Source organism: Vombatus ursinus, unplaced genomic scaffold, assembly GCF_900497805.2.
Source record: "Vombatus ursinus unplaced genomic scaffold, bare-nosed wombat genome assembly UNPS02014768.1, whole genome shotgun sequence".
NCBI classification, from domain to species: Eukaryota; Metazoa; Chordata; class Mammalia; order Diprotodontia; family Vombatidae; genus Vombatus; species Vombatus ursinus.
In genome coordinates, this window is record NW_020954546.1 from 33,815,571 (window position 1) to 33,840,657 (window position 25,087).

At 41.1% G+C, this 25,087-nt stretch overlaps 1 pseudogene; it reads right to left on the bottom strand.

Annotated features, from left to right (window-relative positions):
• Positions 1-16,427: 16,427 nt before the first annotated feature.
• On the bottom strand, positions 16,428-16,748 carry LOC114042737 (annotated as a pseudogene).
• Positions 16,749-25,087: the final 8,339 nt, after the last annotated feature.

Here is a 25,087-nt window from a genome sequence, read left to right on the forward strand (position 1 = left end):
ATGTTAGAAAGGAGAACTGGCAAGCAGAGTAGACATTGAGGTAACTGGGATCACAAAGGAGGGAGCGGAAGACCAGATTTAGATAATTCTATATGGCCCAAGCGCCAGCCAGAGGATCATAGATTTAAAGTTAGAAGGGACCTGAGGATGAGAGAAATTATGAGACTTGCCCAAGGATAGATAAGTAGCAAAGGGCAGGGTAGGGATAAGAAACAGACCTCTGACCCCAAATTTGGTAATCTCTCTGCCTAACATTAGGCTCCAGAGAAAAGTAGGTACACTGAGTGAATACAGTAGCCTTGAGATTCCTGTAGTTAGGGAGGCACCTGAGTTAGAACTCAAGCTCTCTTGGAGCCCGTGCACAATTTGGGAACCTACAAAACCCTTCGAAATAAGTACCCTTGATTAAAACTCAATATGACTCAGGCATGGATAAGCAGCGGATGCTGGGTAAAAGCCATCTGGAGAGTGGCATCAGGGTTTTTATACTTAAAACACAGAGAATACTGGAATGAGAGGGAGAAAACCACTATCAGTCTCTCAGTACTGACACTGTACAGCTATAAAAACTTCACTTCACCTACAAAATGGAGGTAATATTTGTACCACCTCCTCACAGCTTTGCTTTAAAGCACTACAAAAATGCAGTTATAATTATTTATAGGATCAGAGATCTTAAGAAAGAAATCGACCTCAGAAACCAATTGGTCCAACCCCTTCCTTTTACAGATGAGAAAACTGAGGCCCAGAGAGGTAGAGTTGGCCAATGTCACACTGTGAGTATCAGAGGAGAGATATCAACCTCTTGTCCTTTGGCTCTCTAGCTAGTATTCTTTGTAGTGTACCACAGTGGGGGGGGAGGGAGGGGAGATTTGAACCTAGCAAGTCATGCTTTGACCTAATCAAGGCATTAAACCTAAAGCTGGTAGAAAGTTAGGAATGGATTACAAACTTGTTATCATGATCTACCAGCCATGGCACCACAATGAGGAGGATCCCATCCCAGTGAGGGCTGTATCCTCACACAGAAAGTCCACTGTGGGTGAAACTGAGGAGGTAATAGGAGAATGTGAGAGGTCCATCAATCCTCACTGACTCCAGCATTCAATCAATCAACAAGCATTAATTAAACACCAGGCCCTATGCTAGGCACTGGGGATATAAATATAAAAGTGACACCATCCCTGCCCTCAAGGAACCGGTAGTATGGGGCTTCCTATCAGAACTACTGTAAGAATATCTTGACTCTGCAGATTAGAAATGATGAATTTAGAGCAAGGCATCCCTCCCAAAGGAGGATGGGTTATGTTGAAAGAGGTAGTCTTCTCCCTCAGAAAACCAGGTTTCAGGATGGGAGGGTAATGGAAATTAATATGAGCTCTCATGAAAGTAGGCCAGATCTAAAAGGAATGAATGGTTGAGTAGATAAATCAATAGACAGACAGACAGAGAAGTCAATGACAAGTTATAATGATAATAAAAACTGAAGATCCTTGGGTGACTAAGAGGAGACAACACATATCAGGAAGTAGAGGTCTAGGAAGTTCTATGAATTGTGAGTATAGCCATAGGGTAGTAGATTGTCATGTCCTATCTAGGAGCAATGGTAGTTGTTCGGCTGGATGGCCAGTCTGGGATCTTGAATCTGGGCCTGGGCCTGAGATAATGACTGAATGATTACCCTCTAACCAAGACAGGTCTATCACAGTGCAAGTCCCCAAACTGAATGGATCAAGTTACCTGAGCTTGGAGGTCAGGGTATCTGGAGATTTAGGACCTGGGTTCCCAGAGGTTCTCAACCCTTTTGTGTCATGGACCCACTTGGCTGTCTGATGAAGACCAATACTACAGAGAGATGCTGCCTACACCCATAACTGAAGGGAAAGCTAAAATTTAGTTGAAAGTTAGTGAAAATAAAGATGTAACTTGGATGGGCCTCCCTAAGGGAAGGGGAGAGTGGCAGTCTGTAGACCCCAGGTTAAGAACCTCTGGTCTAGAGGGTCGTTGCTTCTAGTGGGCAAAAACAGGCCATCATAGGACAAATGCCAAGATACCCATGCAGGTTCTCTGGTGTCCTGGTAGATGGCTGGATAGGATGAAGAATGGTCTGGGGCTGGTTAGATAAAGAGGGTTCAGATTGTTGCTGGCCAGGATGGGGGCGAAGTCAATGAGGACCTCCCTCTCATTACAGAAGCACATCTAAACTTCTGAGGTCCTGAGTCTGGATGAGCCTGTCTGTGTGCTCACCCAGTGCCCCAGGGCTATAGGTGAGGCATCCATCTTTTCTGCACCCAACTGTAAAGAAACTGGATGACTTTTCTCTCTGCTTGCGAATTAAGTCCTTCCTGACCTGCTGTTGTGGACAAGTTACTATCATTCATTCCAACTCTACAACAGCTTTCTCCCCCGGCCTGAAGTCAATCTTCATCCAAATGGAGACTCAAACTCTATGTGGACTCGATGCTCTAGCCAAAGTGCCTTTGTCTCTGTTGTTCCCACGTGGTGCTCCATGTCTCCCATCACCATGCCTTAGTACTGGTTATTCCTTCTTGCCACCACCTCATACAGTGCCTCTCTTCCTTCAAGATATAGCTCAAGCATCACCTTCTGCACAGACCTCCTGATCCCTCCACCTGATAGTACCCCTCTTCCTGCCTTGTATTTAATTACCTTTTATTTTGTTTTTTTATTCATATGTGTACATGTCATCTCCCCATGTAACTCCTTGAAAGTAGGGATTACCTCTTTCTTTGCATTTGTATCACCAGAGCCTATCACAAGTTTTGATATACTGTAGGCATTTAATAAGAGGCAGCTAGATGGTTCAGTGGATAGAACACAGGGCCTGGAGTCAAGAAGACCTGAGTTCTAAGCCAGCCTCAGACACTTACCAGTTGTGTGACCTTGGACAAGTTACTTCATCTTGTTTGCCTCAGTTTCCTCATCTGCAAAATGATCTGGAAAAGGAAATGGCAAACCACTCTAGTATCTTTGCCAACCCCAAATGGGGTCATGAAGAGTCAAACACAACTGATAAATGACTCAACAACATCCATGGAGAATTGCTGATCCAGTTGTCATATAAGATTGTAATGGAATATTACTGCGTGGTAAGAGATGGTAAGTAGGAGCAATTCGTGAACCTGTACAAACTGATACAGAATGAAGAAAGCAGAACCTAAAGAGATATATATATATATATATTTATGCACACATACACACATACATATATATACATATATAATATATATGTATATATATGTTATTGAAAACACAAAATGGAAGCTAAATTCAGATTAAATGCTATTACCAGTCTTAGGCTTGGAGAACAGATGATAAAATATTCTCCACATTCTCCTTTCGTTTCAGACGGAAACTAGAAGACTACAGATGAAATAAGGTGCACATATACCGTCAGTTCTGGTCACTGTGCTGATTGGTTTTGCTTTGCAGTCTTTCTTGATTATATGGAAGACTTGGGGGCAGGAGGTGGGGGAGGGGCACCAAGAAATGATTAAAAACAAAGGGAAGAAATAAAATGTAACAAATTATTTCAAAAATACTTACCTCTTTACTTGTGACTGGTTTGCAATGCTGTCCCATGTTCCGCTTTTCATTCTTAGCTATTGCTTACTTCACTCATACATTAACAGGGACTGACAGAAATAGTTCTAATGATGACTATGTACTTTCTACAGTGTTTTCCTTACTACCACCTTGAGGGGATGGCTTTACCCCCACTTTATAGATAAGGAAACTGGGTCTTAGGGAGGCTAAGGGATGTGTCCATGATCATGTATCCAGTAAACGTCTGGGCAAGATTTGAACCTGTCTCTCCACTCCAGGTTCAATGCTCTACTTCTGCCATTATTCGACTATCACAGAGTTAGCTTAGGTAGCCCCACAACTGGAGGGTGTCCCAATTTTTCAAAATCACAAATCATGCTTCTATGGATATCTTTGTAAAAATAGCACTTCTCTTCTTTGAGATGATATCTTTGGTGATCTTCCCCAAAGGGGAACCACTTAGTCAAAGGCATGGACCATTTTGTAGCTCTGGTGTCTCTACTTGTCAGGAAAACTGAACCAATTTATGCAGCCACCAGCAATGTCTAAACTCACTATGGCTTGACTGCCATTTTTTAAAATCACTTTTATTTTATTTGCTAGCTTTGTAGGTGCATAATGGAATCCCAAAGTTGCTTCAAACCATATATTTTTAGTGGCTAACAAAGTTCTCCTCTCCCCCCCCTTTCCCTTTCCCTTTGTCTCTGTCTCTTTTGCTGTCTCTGTGTTGGTCTCTCTCCACCCAACCCCCACCCCTCACTCTCCTCTTTCTTTTAATGTGGCAGACGATGTAATTGCCTTTCAAGTGCCTGGGCCTAATTAACACCCACAAGAGTAGAGTTTCGGTCTTTAATTGAGGCCACCCCTCCCAGTGAGGCCTCTGAAACAGCTGAGCTATAGCTCATTGGACTGAGCTGGGGGGGGGATTGGTGTGTTGTTGGTCACCACCTGGGACTGGCTGTTCCCACCCAAGAAAACTGGCGTGGCTTTTGTATTAACACAGAAATGAGAACTAGAGCAGGCTAGTCTTTAATTGTAGAGCCCAAGCCCTTTGTTTTTCTCTGCCTCTGCAGTCAGAACAGGAAGGAATAGGAGTCCAGGAAGCCTCCCATTATGAGTCCTGAGGAAAGATTAGAATTCTCTTCCCTTGAGAACCCACAACCCAAACTTCCAGAACCTAGTAGTAGCACGAGTACACAGACACACAGACACACAGACACACACACACACACAGACACACACACACACACACACACACACACACACACACACACCCACGGTCCTTAACTTCACTAACAGCCTCCTGATTGCCAAATCCAACTTTGATTGTCCAAGGACCCCCGCCCCCCCAAAAAAAACCCAACAAAAAAAACTATCTGTTTTTTCTTTTGGCTCTGAAGCCTTGTGACAAGCAGCTTCTGCAAAGGACCCACCTCCTTCCTTATTGCCTCCCCCTCTTCCACCTACCCAATTCTGAAAATTTCCACGTCTCCTGTTGGATACTTCTGTAGCATGTGCTGGAAATTTCCATTTGTACAATTTAGGCATCACCTGGCAATTCACCTGTTTTCCCTGCTTGTGACATCAATTCAATTCAAACCTATTCAGTCCCATTCCATTCCACTCAATAAACAATGGCCAGTCACCTGGGAATAAAAAGGCAAAATGAAACAGTCTCAGGCCTCAAGGGGCTTACATTCTACTGGAACTAATGATATGTACACAGAGGTCCAGGGGACTAAACATTAATTGTCTATGTGCCAGGCACTGTGCTAAGTGCTTTACAGACATTATCTCATTTAATCCTCACAGCAACCCTGACAGGTGGGTGCTATTATGATCCTCATTTTACAGCTGAAGAAACTGAGGCAAACAGAGGTGAAGTGAGTTGCCCAAGGTCCTGCAGCTAGTGAAAGCCTGAGGTTGGATTTAAACTCCTTCCTGACTCTAGCACCAGCCTTCTGCACACTATGGCACCACCCACCCTTCTCCTGTTAGGCAGATACAATTTATGTACTATATACAAAGTAATTTCAAATGGAATTCAGCAATGACAATTTGGTAAGGAATCAGGACAGGCCAAATGTAGGGGGTGGCACCTAATCAGTGTTTGGAAGGAAATAAGGGATTCTGTGATGAGAGCTTTTCAGATGTGTAGGACCACCTGTGTAAACACAAAGAGTAAGGAGATGGGTTTTCCATATATAAAGAGCACTTAGTAAGTTCAACCACAATGAAGAATGTGTGAAAGGGAGTAAAAAAAAAAAAAGACTGGAAATATAAGTGAGAGCCACACTGTAGAGGGCTTTAAATGCCAGGCTGAGGATTTTGTGTTTTATCCTAGAGACAAAATTGAGCCACTGAATATTTTGAGTGGGAGAGTGACATGGTCAGACCTGTGCTTTAGGAATATCAATTTGGAATCTGTATGAGGGATAGATAACAATAATAATATATTTATATGGTATTTTAAGGTTTGCAAAGTGCATGACAAGTCAAACTTCACAACAACCCTGTGAGGTAGGTGCTTTTGTTGTCCCCTTTTGCACATGGAGAAACTGAGGCAGGCAGAGGTTAAGTGACTTGGTAATAAGAAGTAACTCTGAGGTTGAATTTGAAATCAGATCTTCCTGATTTAAGGTCTAGCTCTCTATCTACTGTACCATCTAGTTGTTCATAATGGATTGGGGAAAGGAATGACTATCATATCATCTGCAAAGAGTGAGTTTTGTTTCCTCATTGTCTATTCTAATTCCTTCAATTACTTTTTCTTCCCTTTTTGCTATAGCTAACATTTCTAGTATAAGACTGAATAATAGTGGTGATAATGGGGTTCTTTCCTTTACCCTTGATCTTATTGGGAAGGCTTCTTGCTTATCCCCATTATAGATAATGATTGCTGGTGATTTTAATAGATACTACTTATCATTTTAAGGAAAGATCCATTGATCTCTTTGTTTTCTAGTGTTCTTTAATAGGATTGAGTATTGTATTTTGTCAAAAGTATTTTCTGTATCTATTGAGATAATCATATGGTTTCTGTTGGTTTTGTTATCAACATGGTCAATCGTGTTCATTGTTTTCCTAATATTGAACCAATCCTGCACTCCTGGTATAAATCCCAGTTGGTCATAGCATATGATTATTGCGATATATTGCTGCAATCTCCTTGCTAGTGTTTTATTTAAAATTTTTGCATCAGTATTTCTGAGGAAATTGGTCCATCATTTTTTTCTCTTTTTTGGCTCTTCCTGGTTGAGGTATTAGCACCATATTTGTGAAATAAGAGGAATTTGGAAGGACTCCTTTTTTTGCCAATTTTTCCAAATAGTTTATATAGTATTAGGATTAATTGTTCTTTAAATGTTTGATAGAATTCATTTGTGAATCCATTTGATCCTGGAGAATGTTTCTTAAGGAGCTCATTGACAACTCGTCCAATCCACATGGGGCTAGTAATCACTTTCCTTTGTCATTAAGGAATGCTGATTGATTTATAGAATCCAGTTGTATATTGTAGACCTTATTAGTGGATTGGAGTTAGCAGACTCTCTGGTGCCTAGAAATTTGTTAGGACGGTAGCAGCCTTCCTTAATGGTGCAATGACAGTTCGAGGACAATGTATCTCTTAGAGCTAGCTTCAAGACTTAAAGATAACCCTGGATGTCTTGACATTTTTCCAAGAGCTAAAGGTATAATAGATAACAGTTTTTTCTCATTAATTGTAACTTAATTTAAATTAACTCAAAGGGAAAGCTAAATTCCTAAGCTTAACTCAAGGACATAGGAAGCTGGCAGATGCAGACTCGGTCATAAAAATCAACATGGCGTAAAATAAATTACATTATAGAGTCAATACAATAGAAATCAATACAGTAGAAACTCAAGGTAATATTAATTTTGATCTTCTCATTTCTTTCCTCCCTCCCTCTTTCCCTCTCTCCCTTCCTTTCTCTCTTCCTTCTTCCCTTCCTTCTTTCCTCCCTCTTTTCCTCCCCTCCTCCACTCTTTCCACCCTTCCTGCCTTCCTCCCTCCCTTCCCTTTCCTTTTTTATTCCTTTCCCCTTGCTCTTTCCCTCTTTCCCTCTCTACTTTATTTCCTCTCCTCTTCCTTCCCTCTCTCTTTCCCTCCCTCCCTCCTTCCTTCCTTCTTTCTTTTTTTCTCCCAATAAAACTAGGGTCCTTGCCTGGTGAGTAGGTAATGGTGGACCCAGGTATCCTACACATTGACTAGTACAGCATGCTAAAACTGAAGCTTCTCATAGGTCCATCACTGACTTCTCCTGGCATGGCCCAAAGCCTTTCATACTCAAGGTTCCAACAACCTCCCTGGCTGTAACCTTGATTTCCATCCTTGGTGCTCTCAGTCATGGATGTCTCAGATTAGGTCTTTGGTCCTTCCCTTTTGTCCGTTAGAATGTATCTTAATCAAGAACCATTGCTTTCAATGTTACTGAATTGTATGCCTCTTTATGAACATCTTTTTTAAAGCTACTAAATTGCTGTAACAGAGTGATTCACTAGTGGCTTTTTCCTAGTCTTCGATCCTCCAAGTTTTGACACTTTGCCACTTTTTGAAAAATATACTCTTCAGGCTACGCTATTCTGGTTCTGCCGTAACCCTGGTTATAGCTTCTTGCCTTGCTATTTCTTCTTCCTCTTCTAATCTCTTAACATTGGCATTCTCAAATATTCTGTCCTTGGCTACTTTTTCTCCTTTCCTTGGCAGTCTCATTCATTTCTATGGCTTCAAATATCAACTCCACACAGACGATAGCCATGTCTAAGTTGTCAGCCATCATATTTTCCATGCTTCCATATGATATCTAAAACTCCCTTTCTGACATCTTGACTTTCAGTTTAGACTCCAGAAGAAAGCAAATAAGCACTTATATAGCACCTACTATATGCCAGGCACTGTGCTAGTCATTTTTTTTTTTACAAATAACTTATTTGATTCTCACAACAACCTTCTGATGTAGGAGCTATTAGTATCCTCATTTTTTGGTTGAGTAAACAAAGGTTAAGTAACTTGTCCAGGGTCACAAAACAGGCTAGATTTGAACTTGGTTCTTCCTAAGTCTAGGTCCAGTGTTCTATACATTGCACTACCTCGCTGCTTCAGAGTTTCTAAATCTTAACCAACTCACTTTCTTTCTCCTTCAAACCAGTTTCTCCTTTTGACTTCTTTATAACTGTTCATAAATTGCTTTGCTTCCATTCACCTATGTCTGAAATATTCATGCCCAGTAGCAGGGAAGAGAATAAACATCTATATATCGCCTATTGTGCCAGGCACTGTGAGAAGCACTTTACAAATAATATCCCATACTTTGCAAAGTCCTGGAGGTTCTCCCCTGGTAGTGTCCTTTGCACTGATCCCTTTCCTTATATCATTTCTTTCCTGAAGTACTGCAGGAACCTTGTAACCAGCCTACCCACCTGCTCCATGGTTCCAGCTGCCAATGGAGCTAGCGATTTGGCATGGGTTTCTTCTGCATGAGATTATAGTTGAAGCCATAGGAATGGATGAGATTGTCAAGGAAAAGATTATCTCTTCACTAGATTCCTAGAAAAAGCTCTCATCTCTCCTGGAAATTCTGCCACATGAATTGAAACCTCAATGATCAATTGAAACTGCCCTGTCCAAGGTTACCAAAGATTTCTCAATTGCTGGATCTGATGGCATTTACCTATTTTTCATTTCTTTTTGACCTTGCTGTAGCATTTGACACTGTGGACTCACTACACACTCCTTCTAGACATCTCTTTCCTGAGTTTTTGTGACACCTCACTCTCTTGTCTTTCTTCATTCTTCTGTGGCCTCTCTTCAATCTCCTTAGGTAGATCGTCATTAGTGGTCTACTCTCTATGCATGGGGTTATATATATTTATATATATATATATATATATATAAATATATATATTTTCTATATATAAATATATATATATTTTCTGTATCTATTGAGATAATCATATGGTTTCTGTTGGTTTTTGGTTTTGTTATCAACATGGTCAATCGTGTTCATTGTTTTCCTAATATTGAACCAATCCTGCACCAGGGCTGTGTCCTCAGATCTCTTCTTTCTATAAACTCCCTCATTGACTCATCAGCATTCATAGATTCAACTACTGTCTATGCAAATGATTCCCAGATCTACAAATCTCGCTCTCGTCTGCTGATTTCCATGCCTGCATCTCCTACTTGATGGCTTTTAGATATTTCATGGGGCAGCTAGGTGGCATAGTGGACAGAGTGCCAGTCTTGGAATCAGGAAGACTCATCTTCATGAGTTCAAATCTGACCTCAGTCCCTTACTAGCTGTGTAACCCTGGGCAAATCACTTCACCCTGTTTGCTTCAGTTTCATCATCTGTCAAATGAGCTGGAGAAGGCAATGGCAAACCATTCCAATTCTTCTGTTAAGAAAACCCCAAATGGGGTCATGAACAATCAGACATGACTGAAACAACTGAACAATAGCTTATTATTATAATTACATCATTCAGTAAATATTCATGGAAGGAATGGCATATCTGACAAGTAATGTGCCAAGTATAAGGAATATGAAAACAAGAAGATTAAGTCTCTGCTGTCAAGAAGCTTACATTCTATTGAAAGGAAACCATACATATGCAGAAAATTAAATATGAAATATAAACAGAGTAGCATAACGGAGTATTAAATATAAACAGTAATTGTTTCATGGGGATAGTGACAACTGGAGAGGTTCAAGACAGGCTTGCTTCCTGCAGGTAGGGGAACTTATGCTGAGCCTTGAAGGAAGTTAAGAATTTCATCGGGGCAAAGGTAGAGGAGGTACATTCCAAACATGGTGAATAGCAAAGAGATGGGAGATAGAGGGACATGTGTGGGGAGGAACAAGTAAGTCAGTTTGGTTAGAAGATAGAATTCATGAAGGAATAATGCGTAATAAGATAGGAGACATAGGCTGGAGTCAAATTGTGAAGGGCTTTCTAGGACTAAGAAAGTAGGAACATCAATTTGGCCACTGTGTGGACAATGGATTGGAGAAAGAAGAGATAGGATATGGGGAGGTCAATTAGGAGACTTTTACAATAGGCCCAGCAATAGAGCATGAACCAAGGTGGTGATTAGAAGAGTAGAGAAAAGGGGACAAATGTGAGTTGTATTGTGAAGGTAGAATCAGTAAGCTTAGTAAATATTTGTTGAATTGAATTAAACTGAATTGAAAAATACTAAACCTGGGAAGATAAGAAGAGAGAAGTCTTTATAGAAGTGGCAGGACCCATGCCTTGAAGGATTTTAAGGCTTTTGGGAGGTGTAGATGAGGGGTGCATGGATTCCAGGCATGGCAGACACCTTATGCAAATGCACAGAGGTGATAGGGAATGTAGGGTTCGTAGTACATCTAATAGTCCAGATTGGCAAGAGTGTAGAGTGTGTGAAGAGAAGTATGAAATCAGGTTGGGAAGATAGGTTGTAGCCAAACTGTGAAGCACCTTAAATGCCAGCCTAAAGAGTTTGTAATTTATCCTCAAGCCGAAAGGGAGCTACAGAAGATTTGTGAGCAAGGTGGTGACCTGATCAGAGAGGCAGCTGTGGTCTCATAGACAGGGCACTAGACAAGGCCTGGGTTCAAATTCCTCTTACCAGCTATATGACGAGGGACAAGTCACTTAACCTCTCTACCTCAGTTTCCTTATCTGTAAAATGAAGAAGTTGAACTAGATAGTCTCCAAGTTCCCTTCCAAATCTACATTTATGATCTTGTATACTTAGGAGCCGCATACAAAGACAGGTAATGTGTCTTATAGCATAGAGCTTGGAATAGTAGGCACTTAATGAATACTGATTGATTATTAAAACTTTCCATCTCCAGTACCTAGAACAGGGGATTCTCAAGAAGAATAGTTTCAGAGTAATCCTCTGTAAACTACCACCCCTGAGATACACATTTCTACTTCTCCCTCTTTTGAGTGGCTATGCTGCATATGGTAACTGAAGAGCTTCTACCTTCTATTAAATAGATGCCCACTGTCTAATCTAAGGATCAGGACATTTTCTATTTATTCAAGTATTTTATTACCTCCGTATTTCATTTCCCCTGTCCACCAATGCTGAGGAAGAAATGCATTTTCTTCCTCTCTCTCAGGATAATTTCTAATAGTTGGAAGCAGTAGTAGAAAATCTGACTTCCTCAAAAACTTGGGAAAATCATTTGAAGAACTCATTTAGAGCTGCAGTGGACCTTGCAGCTCATCTAGTCCAACTCTCTCATTTTACATTTGAGGGAATGGAGGCCCAGTGAGATTGTGTAATCAAAAGGAACTCCAAGGCCCCAACATCTTTCTTTCTCTCTCTCTTTCTTTATTTCTTTCTCTTTCTTTTTTTTTCAGCCAAAGACAAGGTTTGTTAGAACATCTAGAACATAGTCATATTGGGCAGACTCTTAAGGAGTCTAAACATGAGTGAGCAGTGGCTAGATTCTAAGAATCTAAACCTCTTTCTCTCTTTCTTGAGGCAATTGGGGTTAAGTGACTTGCCCAGGGTCACACAGGTAGTAAGTATCTAAGGCTGAATTTGAACCTTTGGTCCTTCTGACTCCAGGGCCAGTTACTTTATCCGCTGAACCACCCAGCTGCCCCTCCCCAATACTGTTCACTCTAAGTAAACTCTTCCTGACTAAATCTTGACTAAATTTCTGAAAGTTAATGGAAGTGTTAGATACTTTTCTCTCTCTTGCTTCAATAGCTCTTACCAAGTCTTCAGATATTCCTGATTGCTGATAAGTATTGAAGCCCAGGGAGAGAGAGGAAGGGGAAGAAAGGGATATGGAATGACATCCTGGCCTTTCTTCCATTCTGGTCAGGGTTTGCCATGGTTGGAATGGCATCGCCACGTAAATCCCCCCACCCTCAATCCATCATTTTAACAGCAAGATGTGTGTGGGAAAGAAGATCACGTCTTGGGTGAATAAACATCTTGGGCCTATTGTCGGTGATCTCCATGGAAAGTCAAGGTGTAAGTCCCCAGAGGGGGTCAAATGGAATGGTAGGGGAAATGTCAGGAAGATTTTCCCATTTTACCTTCTTTGAAAGGTTTCTACCTACATGATAAGCCACTGAGCGTGCTTCCTAAAGCCCAGCCCAGGGACAAAAGAGCCCAAAAGGCAGATATTAGGACACCCAGAAGGACCTTACTTGTTCCCACCAGCGCCTCGCAAGCTGGCAGTAGCAGACTTTCCAAAGGATTCCAGGCATCCTCCACCCTAACCTGTCACACTAACAAGCAGGTAAGTGGAGTGAGAGGACGTGTGGTATGCCCCTGACACATTGCCTCTCAATTGTATCATCTGTATGAATTATGCATGCTAATAGGGGATCGTGATGGAATCCAACTTTGACCTTGCCACAGGATGGGGTGGGTAAGTGTGTGCCAAGATGCCAAGTATTACTACATCTAATCCTAGCTGTTCAATTCTTCTCCCATTCTGACATTTCCCATGGCACAGAAGAAAACCCTGACAAGGAGAAGATGAACTTGTGGAAAAATCATGTCAGCCTCAAATATAAAGACCCCAGCCTATAGGTGGCATAAACATTGGGAAGTCCTCCTCAAAGACAACAGGGATCCCCAGCAGCAAAAGGGCCACGGCAGGAAGCTTTGGGGGAAGGATATCTCTCAATGGGACAGAGGGAGCCTTTCTTTTTCAGTGCTGTCTCGATCTGGGAAATGTGTAGTACTGCAATCCTATCAAGTCTGTTCTAAGTCTACTATATCATGTTAGAATCACATAAAGAAACTGGGGATATTTAGCCTACATAAGAAAAGACTTGAGTTGGAGGGAGATTGATAGTTTAAAAAAATTTGAAAGGCTGCCCTCTGGAAGAAATATTAGTCTAATCCTGCTTGGCCCCAGAGGAGCAAACCATGGCCAATATGTGGAAGTTATATAGGGAAATAGGTTTCAGATGAATATAAGGAATCATTCCTAACAATTAAAGCTATTTGGTAATGGAATAGGTAAAATGCAGGAGATGAAGAAGGCAATTTTGAAGGCTCCATTTCCCTCCCCCAATTCAAATAATAAACTAAATAAACTATACAAATTAATTGGAAAATAAACTGTGTAAATAAATTTTCATCCATCTCAGGTAGAGGGGAGGAGTGGAGATGGTAGGGATTGCGGTGTAATTTCTTCAGAGAGAGGCTGGGTGTGGAGATTGATGCTAAGACTGATATTGGCAAGGGCAGTCGCTAAGGTTCCTTTTGCATCTGAGATGCTATGATTTTAGGAAAGATCCTTGGTATGAAAGACCCCTTCTTTAGGAATGAATCACCACCAGGTATCAGAGGATGCTTCAAAAGCAATTCATTCCTGGCTTTTGTTGCTTTCTTCTACTTGTCATCTGTTTCTCTAAAGGTGGATGACATCTTTTTTCATAAGTCCAAGTCTCCTATTTTTTTTTCTAAATCCACCAGCTCGTCATTTCCTACACCACAACAATATTCCAACTCATTCACATTCTATTTGGAAGATTGTATGTGAGAATTTTTTTCCCCAATTTTTCTGTATTCCTTCTATTCTTGGCTATATATGTTTTATTTATTCAGGATAATTTTAATTTAAAATAATTAAAATTATCCATTGTAAGAACAACTGTTCTTACCTTATAATATGGTTTAAGGTCTGATACTACTAAATCTAGTTCCTTTCTTTCCTCTGGTTTCCTTGAAGTTCCTGACCCTCTGCTCTCCCAAATGAACCCTGTTATTTTTTTTTCCTAATTCAGTAAGATAATTTTTTAGTAATTTAATCGGGATGCTATCACATAAATAAATTAGGTTAAATTGTCATTTTAAAAGTTATATTAGCTTTACTTATCCATGCACAATAAATATTGCTTCAATAATTTAGATCTAACTTTGTATAAAAGGTGTTTTGTGTTTATATGCATATAGTTCCTGTGTCTGTTTGGCTGGTACACTCTCATCTTTTTTTTTTTTAATACTACCTAGTTATTTTATATGGTCTACTTTTGCTGCTTTCTTGACTGAAGCTGCTAGTAAACTTGGAAGCAAGAAGTTTACACTATGCATTGGAAGGGCCTCTGGATTTGGTGTGAGTTGGGTGTCAGAAGGCCATTGGTGGTGGTGGCGGCAGTGGCAGGGTTCGAATCTTGGCTTTGACCCCTTACTATCTCTGTGACCTTAGAAAAGTCACTTAACATTTGTGGCCCTCAGTGTCCTCATCTATCAATTAAGGGATGTGTTTACTAACTGACTCCGTGTGACCAAAGAGGAGAGGAATTTTTAATTAATAGAAAAAGCTAGCTGGGTGGAAGTATCATAGTGTCAGGTACACAGGGTGATTGGTAAACAATAAGTGATGGACTGCCAGATCAACAGGTTTTAAATGGTTCCATACCACAGTTAATGAGTATTGGATGTGAGGAGGAGGAAACTGTGTCAGGATAATGAACTCTGAGCAAGATTATCTGTACTGGGCCTGGAATATTAATGAATGGCCTAGTCAAAGTATCTGGCTTTTCTAGTACCTTCCTATTCCTCTCATTATTTTTCCTTCCGTTTTCTCCAACATTTGTGACTGATGCAAGGAATAATAAACCTTGGAAGTCCTTGAATACTTCCTGAGGATCGAGGACAAAGATGAAGTACGCCACAGAGGGGAAAAACAAACCAAACCAAACCAAAACACTGCCTCTTAAGTTACAGGAAGTGAGTTTAAATCCTGCCTCTGACACACCTCCTAATTGTACATTCAGTCATTTCTGTCGTGTCCAACTCTTTGTGACCCCATTTGGAGTTTTCTTGGCAGAGATACTGAAGTGGTTTGCCATTTCCTTCTCCAGCTCATTGGACAGATGAGGAAACTGAGGCAAATAGGGTTAAGTGACTTATCCCAGGGTTACACAGCTAGGAAGCGTCTGAGGTCAATCCTGGTTATTGTAATTACATGATATTTGACAATAAGGACCTCAAAGGTGAGGAAACTCCCTTTACCAATAAAGGTGGGCACCTCTTCTGTAACTTGTAGTTTTAGGAAGTGTCTAGAGCACTGAGAGGGTAGAAGGACTCGCCCAGGGTCTTGCAGTCAGTGTGTGTCAGAGGAAGAACTTGAACTCAAGTCTTTCTTTCGTGGAGGCTAGCCCTCTGGCCGCTATGTGGCACTAGGTGCTAGAGACGCAAAGATAAAAAATGAAACAACCCCTGTCCTCAAGGAGCCTACATCATCCTGAGGACAGGAAACTGGGAAGGCTCTTTAGAAGGATCAGTGGGCTCAAATACCTGTGTCCTCCCCACCACTGTCATACACCTGGGGAGAGGAATGGTGGGAGGGGCCCTGTTGAACAGCCCTTAGCTCGTCTGCCTGAGGGACTGGTTGTTTCATGCCCAGCTTGACACCAGGTGGTGCCCTATTCCATCTGGCAACTTTACAGCATAGGTATTCCTTTCATGCCCCACCCTCAAGAAGATTTAGAGACAGGGAATGACACAATATACCTCATTCAAGTCATGTTAGTCCCCCTCTTGGAACCCCTCAGGCCCAATACTGTTGCCATTGTAGGCACTTCCTGAAGAACGTTGGAGGCAATAACCAAAGGTAGCTTGTCTCCAGAGGAATAAGGTTGTCTAGGACTTCCAGGGACAGAAAGGGGGGAGTTTGGGATGGCCAGCCCTGCAGATGGCACTGGACTCCAAAAACCTAGGACACAGGGCTCTGGACAGGCTTTTTTTTTTTTCCATTGGAGCATTTTTATTTGTATGTAAGTTTTACACCCTTAGAAAAAGAATCCCAGGATTTTTCCTCCTGTGTGTTTTTGTCTTGCATCTTCATGGTCCATGATGCCAGCTCAGATTGTAAGCACAATGAACCCAAACTGATGGCATGGTAGCAGATTATTCTGCCACTCTTCCAGATCTTTCAATTGTACATCAAAGCTGGGGCTGATTACACCACACTTGTTTAATCTGCCCGTGAGGTTCACAGAAATTTTTCCTGCTCTGTGATCATCAATGATCTCAAATTTGCCAATGTAACCATGCTGCATTATCACAGTTAAGAACCGGACAATTACTTCAGAGCATGGCCTAATGAGAACCTGGCATTTTCCTCGCTTTTCTGCATTGTTGATGCTTTTGAGAGCATCTGCTAGGATGTTCGTGTGCACCATGGTGGCAGCGCTACAAGATGGCAGAAAGAGATGGACAGACTTTCTAAGAGCAGGAGATAAGAGCTTAGTCTTCTCCCCGGGATTTGTGAGAAACTAATGAGCGTTGTCTTTGGGACCCTGGTGGGCATTGGGGCATTGGGAGATTTCAGTGGCCCCTATGGGAACTTGAAGGGAGCCCAGTGTTCTCTGTAGGATGTTGGAAAATGCCTGGGGTGTCCTACGGGATCCTGGAGAAACTTGTGGAGTAGCAGAGAAAGAACTCCAAGTCTAGAGGCTGAGGCCCAGGGCCTGAAGGCCATCACTGCCCCTTACCTCGCTTAAGCCTCTCCTTCTTTATAGAATGAAGAGAATTGGACCAGATATCCTCTCAAGTCCTTTCCAGCTCTAGTTCCATGATCTGGTAATGAGATGAACTCTTAAGGCCTTTTACACATGATGACCTTAGAGCATAAGTGCTTATCAGCTGGTCTGAGCATTTGTTTTTTTAAAAATATTTTTAATAATTGTATTGTTCTTGTTCAGTCATTTCAGACTTTTCATGACCCCATCTGGGGCTTTCTTGGCAAAGATACTGGAGTGGTTCACCATTTCCTTCTCTAGCTTATTTTTACGGATGAGGAAACGGAGGCCAACAGGGTTAAGTGACTTGCCCAGGGTCAAACAGCTAGTAAGTGTCTAAGGTTGGACTTAAACTCAGGTCTTCCTGACTCCAGGCCTGGCACTCTATCCACTCGGCCACCTAGATGCCCCTTGATAACTGTATTTCAATATAAATGATTTCTTTTGCAGTCCTATATATTTTTTATGCATTTAAAAAATATTATTAGGAGAAGATGTCCATCAGCTTTACCAGACTGCTAAAGAGGTCTGTGACACAGGAAGGGAAGAACCCCTGCCCTAGAGAGAGCCTGATGGCTCCAGCCCTGTGGATAGCTCCTAACCTAGCTCTTCTTCAGACCAAATCCTACAGCTCATTTGCCTCTCAATACTGAAGACTACTGAAGACTCTTGCTCCACACACTCCCCTGAGCCTGTTCCTGTATTCTAAGGCTGTAATGGGAGTGATAGGAAGAGCAAAGGTGACAAAAGGCCAGAGGTGCAGAGAGTTCAAGTCTGATGATACTAATGTCTTGGTCTGAAAGAGGGTTTGTCTTTGAATTCCTTGACTGGGTTTCATTGTGTTATACTTGTTGTCTATAGAAAGCTCCAGATTCCTCAGCCATCAAAAACAAGATAGTCGGGATATTTCCCTGGAGCAGAGCGGTTTGGACAGCTGCTCTAAAGAACTCTTAGTATTTGCTGCCAAACAGGTCTATCGTCCATGCCTTTTGTTGAGGGTCAGGGGTCATACTCCTTGACAACATGCCTGAACATTAGGCTGCAGCTGAATATTTATTGTACTAATTCTAACTCTTCCTCTGGACCCAAGATAAGGTATTTCATGGGTGGAGGAGGCATAAAGAATGCAATCGAGACCTATAATTAGAGAGCAGTATTTGCATCTAGTCAGAGTACCTTTTACAAGGAACACTCCCATTGGTCAGAGGGTCTACCCAACACCACTTGGAGTGAAGCCCTCCACTAACTGCTGCACTATAGCACCCGGCCGATATAGGAATCACAAAGTGGTAGAGCTTTGAGAGATGTTAGACCTCATCTTATTTCAGTATTTTGAGGATCTGTGATCTAATTATTGCAGGTATTTCCTTCACCAATGAAATGACAACTTCTCTCTGACTGAGTAGCGGCTCTTGAAGATTTGTTGTAGCCAGAGCACTTCTATTTTGAAATCAGCTGGCAATGGATCTCTTTAATTTAGCTATGCTGGTTCATTGGAGGTGATATACATATGTTCCATCACTGGGCCTCCATTCATAACCTTTTCAACTTGATAGAAATGAAACTCCACCCTCTGGCTTTTGTTGCTCTTCCTCTTCCTCTCACTCCCATTAAAGACTTAGAATATAGGAACAGACTTTGGGGAGTGTGTGGACCAGGAATCCTCAGTGTTGACAGGAAAATGAACTATAGTATTTGGTTTGGAGTAGACTGAAGAAAAGCTAAGCTGGGGATGTCCATAGGCTGGAGTCTTCAGACTTCCTCTAGGGTACAGGTTCTTCACCTCTTCTATGTCATGGACCCCTTTGGCAATCTGTTGAAGCTGATAGATGCCCCTCATAATAATATGGGCTTTGCTGCCATAGCTTTTGAGAATGCAGAGTCGCCTCCATGCCAAAATTAAAACACCAGAGAAAGACTTAAGTGCATTTCACAGAAATACAGCATTGCATGGTTGGAAGGGATCTCAGTTGACATCCAGTCTAACCTCTGCCCAAAAGGAATGTCCATATAACTTATACAAGAAATAGGCATCCAGCCTCTAGCAACTAGGTGGCACAATGGATAGAGTACCAGGCTTGAAGTCAGGAAGAATCATCTTCTTGAGTTCAAATCTGGCCTCAGATGCTTACTAGCTACAAAACCCTGGGCAAATCACTTAATTCTGTTTGCCCCAGTTCCTCATTTGTAAAATGAGCTGGAAAAGGGAATGGCAAACCACTCCAGTATTTTTGCCAAGAAAACCCTAAGTGGAGTCACAAAGAGTCAACAACAAACAACTCTGGCTCAGAGAACTCAAATGAAGAGGAACTTACAGCCTCTGGGGGCAGCTCACTCTATTATCATTGAATGGCTCGAATTTTTAGGAAGTTTTTATTTTTTTCCCAAATAACAAATATAAATGGACTTTTTACAACTTCTACCCATTGTTCTTGGTTCTGTTTTCTGGGACCAAACTGAAGAAGCCTAATCTTTCTTCCACAAGACAGATCATCAGATTATGGACCATAGCTATCATGTCCCCCCAGAAGTCTCCTCTCCAGGTTAACCATCCTCCCAGCTGCTTTATCTCAAACTCCTGCAATACGGTCTCAAGCCACTTCCCAAGCCTTCTTCTGGATGCCTTCCAGAATACTGATGTCTTTCTAAACTATGGAGCCTAGAAGTGAATATAATCCTCCAATTTATGTGCTGACCAGGTCAGAATACAAGGGCTATCACTTTCTTATTCCTAGAATCCTTGTCAATACAGCCCAAGATCACATTACTAACTTTATCCATCCCTATCCAGCTTTGGGTCATCTGCAAATTGATTGAGTGTGCCATCTAAACCTTTATCCTAATCATTAATAAAATGTCATCGTGATATGACCATCCTTGCTCCTATTTCTGGTATGTATCTTTCAAAGAATCTAAGTTGGATGGTGACTCCCTTCTACCTCCAGAGCTTTTTCTTCCCCCAGACAACTCCCATTTTGACTTCTCAGTAGAATTCGTTACCTTTGTGTTTATAGAATTTTGTTCTTGAGAGTTTCCTGTTCCTCCAGGGTTGACTTCTCCTGAAGAATTTTAGTTTGTGGGGATCTATCTATTCTTCCTCTGAACTCTAAAATCAGCTTTTCTAAAATTCAGATTGTATTTAGACTGTGCCTAGCTTTGTTCTCTTTCTCAGCCTTTGGGAGACACCCACCGTTAGTGGGGATGACCTGGAGAAAAATTTAGCAAAGGAGACTGAAAAGCGATCAGACGGGTAGAAGAAGAACCAGGAGAGAAGGGAGACTGTCCAGGACAAGAGGGGGATTGACAATACCAAAGGCTGCAGAGGGTCAAAAAGGCTGAGGATTGATAAAAAGCCATTAGATTTGGCAATTTAGAGATCATTTGCAACTTTGAAGAGAGCAGTTTCTTTTTTGGCAATTGGGGTTAAGTGACTTGCCCAGGGTCACACAGCTAGTAAGTGTCAAATGTTTGGTCTGGGACCACATTTGAACTCAGGTCCTCCTGACTTCAGGGCTGGTGCTCTATCCACTGCACCACCTAGCTGCCCCTAGAGAGCAGTTTCAATTGTATAACGTGCTCAGAAGCCAGATTTACAGAGAGAGGAGAGGAAGTGAAGGCTTAGATTGTAAATACTTCTTCAAGGAATTTATCTATCAAGAGATGAGAGATAAAAAGATGATCACTAGTATGCAAGGTTGAATCAAGTGAGGGGTTTTTATTTTGTTGTCTTTTGGGATGAAGGAAGCGTAAGTGTGTTTGTAGACAGCAGAGAACCAGCCAGTGGATAGGAAGAGCACATAGAAGATTTCTGAGAGTGGGGGAGAATAGAATCCCTTGCACGTATAGAAGGATGTATCTGGGCAAGGATAAGGGCCACAGTGGGTGAGATGAGGGTGAAGGAGGGGAGGACATCTTGAAATAATCATTAGAGCAAGTTACTAAGTGCTCAGCTTTGTGCAGTAAGTGACTCCAAAAGGTATCTAGATTATTGAAGTCTCCTATCACTATCACGTTAAGTTTATATCAAGCCTCTGTGCCAGGCTTGTATTCTGTTTCCCTACTTGTCCTCTCTATAGGTGGTGGTCTGTAAACTACAGATATAATACTAATAAACTAATAAATGATAAAGTAGTGATAAACTCTAATAACCAAATCATTTGTTTGATTGAAATTTGGATGGATCACTTGATCCATTAAAGTTAGCCCAAATGACCTCATCCTGTCCTCCCATTTGGTTCCTATATTTCCTCTTACAAGGAAATTTTTATTGTTTATTATAGTATCATATTAATATAAAATTATTAATTTTATTTTTATTATCTAATACTATCCCATTCCTTCTGAACAAAGTATACGCATTAAAATGCATGTTATTCATGGCTTTTATCCCATACAAACCCTGCTATACCTTTCCCATTTTGTCTTTGTGTCCCTAGTACTTCCCATAATAACTACCATATAGTAGGCATCTAATAAATGCTTAGGGAATGCTAATGACCTAGTCTGAGATTGTAAACTCCATGCAGCCCAGGTCCATGTCCTATCCAATTTTATCTCTACACTCAGTAGAAGTTTAATATGACTTTGGTGAATGAATGAATGAATGAATGAATGAATGAATGAATCAGTGAATCCATAGGGAGACAGATTTAGGTTGGTGAAAGATGAAACATCCCGGTTCTTAAAGCTATCCAAAAGAGAAATGGCTTGCTTTTGAATACTAGAACCCAACCTTTCTGACTTCTACCAGGCTACTGCCTTTTCTACTGTACCATGTACCAACACCTATTTATGCCTCTGTCCTCCAGTTCTCAGCGACCCCACCCCCAAATAACCTATTCAGTTTCTTGCATTTTAGCAAGAGTTCTTAATTCTTTTTGCATGGACCCCTTCAGCAGTCTGGTGAAGTTTATGGATCCCTTCTCAGATGAATGTTTTTTAAATGCATAAAATTAAATACATAGGATTACAAATGAAATCAATTACGTTGAAATACAACACTAAAAATACTAATAAAACAAAAACATATTCACAAACCCCAGCACTACAGAATCCAAATTACCCACCTTGGGAAATTTTACATATGGATTAATACTACTACCTTCTCCTTCCAACACAAACATATACAGAGAATCTCTTATTTTGTGCAGCATTTGTTTTTGGTAATTTGAGGAATAATTTTGATAATTTTTTTGGTAATTTGATCATTCAGACTCCAATCCCAATCTGAAGTCAAAACGGAATTATGTGCATCTAGAATTCCTAATGGGGCAAAGAGATTCATTGAATAAGATTTCTCTATAATCTATCATACTTTCACAATTTCGTTCTCTTTAGCCCTATCCCAAGCCTATGGAAAGACTTTTATGGGTTACTCAGAGTATGTTCAGAAACAATTAAATAGAGCTTTAGTTGGGGGTTTCTTTAATCCCAAAGAAGCATCCTTGCCTCCTTTGTCTTGGAACCACCATCGTAGATCCTGAACTTTGAAATCACCATCTTAGACCCTTGGCTTCTACCAGATTGAGTAACTGGCCAATCCTCTGCCTTGGAGATTGCCTAGGAATGCCTAAGTTAGAGAGACAATGGAGTTACAGAAATCACAAAAATCCGAAGTTGTCTACTTCCCGAAGATTGTGCCTTGGCTCTGTTCTTTTCTCTCTCTGCCACTGGAAAACTTTCTGCCCTTTAAGCAATCACTGTACTTTCTCACCTCCATGTCTTTTGTCAGGCCTCAAGGAAGAGGCAATTAGTGTCCAAGTAACATCAACTTCGGCAAAATCCCAGAAAATAACCTTCTCCCCCCAATCCTCATTTTATTCTTCTATAATAATTCAGAACTAGAAGCCCTTTCCTAACCCTAAAATTAATTTAAATGAGTAGTAAGAGGATTTTGAGCTGAGAAGTAATCTATTTAGGGCCTGCTGTTTTTAATTATGTGTTCTTAACTTAAACCACCTCAAGCTTTTTAACTTTCATGTAGGAGATCCGTATCACAAATAATACTAGACATTGCTCAAGTTGATTTTGGAATGCATCATCTATTTTTCCCTTGGCATCAGCAGATTTTTTTGTTTTCCTTGGTTGATATCAAAATTAGTTTGTTTCCCCTGAACACTCTCTGGTGAGGTGGGAGGAGATGGAATTTGCCATATTGGACAAAGGAGGGAAGAGGAAGCCTGAGATTAAATATCTACCTCAGGTAAATCTGGCTACATACAAATAACTTGGAGTTCACTGCACAGTTGTGTCTTAAAAAAATGTGTAAATCAAATCCTACTTTTTCACAATTGGTTAGCTACATATTCAGGTTTCTATGATTCTCTTACAAATATAGCACATTCTAGGTGAACTAGATTACTTGGAATTCTCCCAACACACTCTTGGCTTTCTTGCTGCTAAACTTTGATTCAAACTATTCTGTGCTTTCCATCCCTCAATCTCCACTTATTCATAACATCTGAAGATTTAGCTTAGGTCATCTGGCCAAGTAAGGACTGTATTTCATAGCCTCAAGGCCACTCCTTGTATAATGGCCTTGGCCTTCACCTTCACATACACATTGGGTTCTTCTGCTCTTTAGACTCTTATCGTCATCTCTGTCTTTAATGGTTGCTGAATGTCTGGGAGATATATGAACTCTAAGGGTGATGAAACCTGGAGACAGAAACAGAGGCAAAGAGATGCTTGAGTAAAATTTTCACACCAACGACAAACAGGTTGCACCAGCAAGTTCATGGTGTTAAATCAACATGAGAGAGTCGATAGGTTCCAGCTCCCAGGCTAGAGGAGCATTTCTCTTGGAGGTTAGTACCTCCAAATTGGACAGAGGTCAGTATATATATACTATCCCAGAATTCCTCTTCAGCATCAGTCACTAAGATGGTCTTCTCCATTCTCCTAATTAGGCCTTGAAATGATATGAATGGATACTGAGGAGTGGCACTTTCTGGAGGGCAGAAATCTTACCTAAACTTTGTATCTCCCCTAATAGTTTAGTGCTATGGACACAAGAGGTGCTTAGTAAATGTTTCATGAATAAATTGAATTGGAGTAGAATCTATACAGATGCAAGCTATTGGACCTGGAAGTCCTAAGTGAGGAGGGAATTATGACTTAAATGAAATTTATTATTCCCCCTCCAGCTTTGTATCTTGTATCTTGGCACTGACAGCTATCAATCAATAAACATTTATTAAGCACCTACTATGTGCCAGGCACTGTGCTGAGTGCTGAGGATACAAAAAGATGCAAAAGACAATCCCTTCCCCTCAAGAAGCTTGAATGGGGGAAACAACATGCAAACAAATATATACAAAGCAAGCTTTATATAAGATAAATAGGAAATAATTAACAGAGGGAAGGCACTAGAATTAAGGAGGGGTTGGGAAAGGCTTTCTGTAGAAGATAGGATTTTAGTTGGGACTGAAAGGAAATTGGAGAAGTCAGTTTGCAGAGTTAAGGAGGGAGAGCATTGTCTCAGCTACCACAGAGAGAATCAGACTACCTTTCTAACTTACACCTGATGAGGTGTCTCAAGAATTTTAATGGAGTTGCTAACAAGCTAAACTCTCCCCAGGATGGGATATAAAATAATAGTGGCATGATGCCGTCTATCAGGCCAAGGATTAAGCTCCAATGGCTTAATTAACAATTACTAAGTAGTAGTAAGGTTGTGTCAAATGCTCTGTCATCTTTGCCTGCTTAATCCCTCGTGGCATTTCCGGGGCTAAAGTCAGGCTTCCAGAATTTCTCCACCAGAGCCCTAGTGGTCAATAGGTCAATAAACATTTACTAAACACCTACTATGTGACTCAGGGCCATCACTAGTTGTCCTGATCTATAGATGGCCATCTCCTAGATGGCTCTGGAGGAGAAAATGAAACTGGGGACTTTGCACAGTCCTCCCTCACTTAAATCCAATTCATGTGCAAGTCATGGCATTGTCTCCCTGATGTCTTGGTCGTCTTTGAGAATGAAGGACAAACAACAAATTATGT